A 427-nucleotide genomic window follows, 5' to 3' on the forward strand; every position below is an offset into this window, starting at 1 on the left:
GTAATAAAATGAAATGTTGTGCCTATTCTTGGAAATAGAAAAGAAGATATTTTCCCACGTCGCCATTCCTCGATTTGCTCGAACATACTACTGATCCCCCCCGATGATAATGGTAAAGTTCCACATTAGTCCTCCGAAGGTTTAATTTTTCGTAAAAAGGTGTTGGAAGTCTTGTTATTTATATCACAACCCTCGCTGCTCTCAATCTAATGCATAACATTTCTATTTATTCTCGAGCCATTTGTCAACGTAAACCAATAATGTTAACCTTTGTGTTCGATTGAAATCATGTTTCGATCTGAAATGAAGAGAAGTATGCACAAAATCATGATTGAATGTAGTTAAAAGAAAATTATAAGTAATACAAGGAGTAATGTGAAAAAACCTAATATTTATATGCGATCACCGCTGCGCTCGATACTGAGAC

The sequence above is a fragment of the Musa acuminata genome, chromosome BXJ2-3 (genome assembly GCF_036884655.1).
Source record: "Musa acuminata AAA Group cultivar baxijiao chromosome BXJ2-3, Cavendish_Baxijiao_AAA, whole genome shotgun sequence".
In the NCBI taxonomy this organism is placed as follows: Eukaryota; Viridiplantae; Streptophyta; class Magnoliopsida; order Zingiberales; family Musaceae; genus Musa; species Musa acuminata.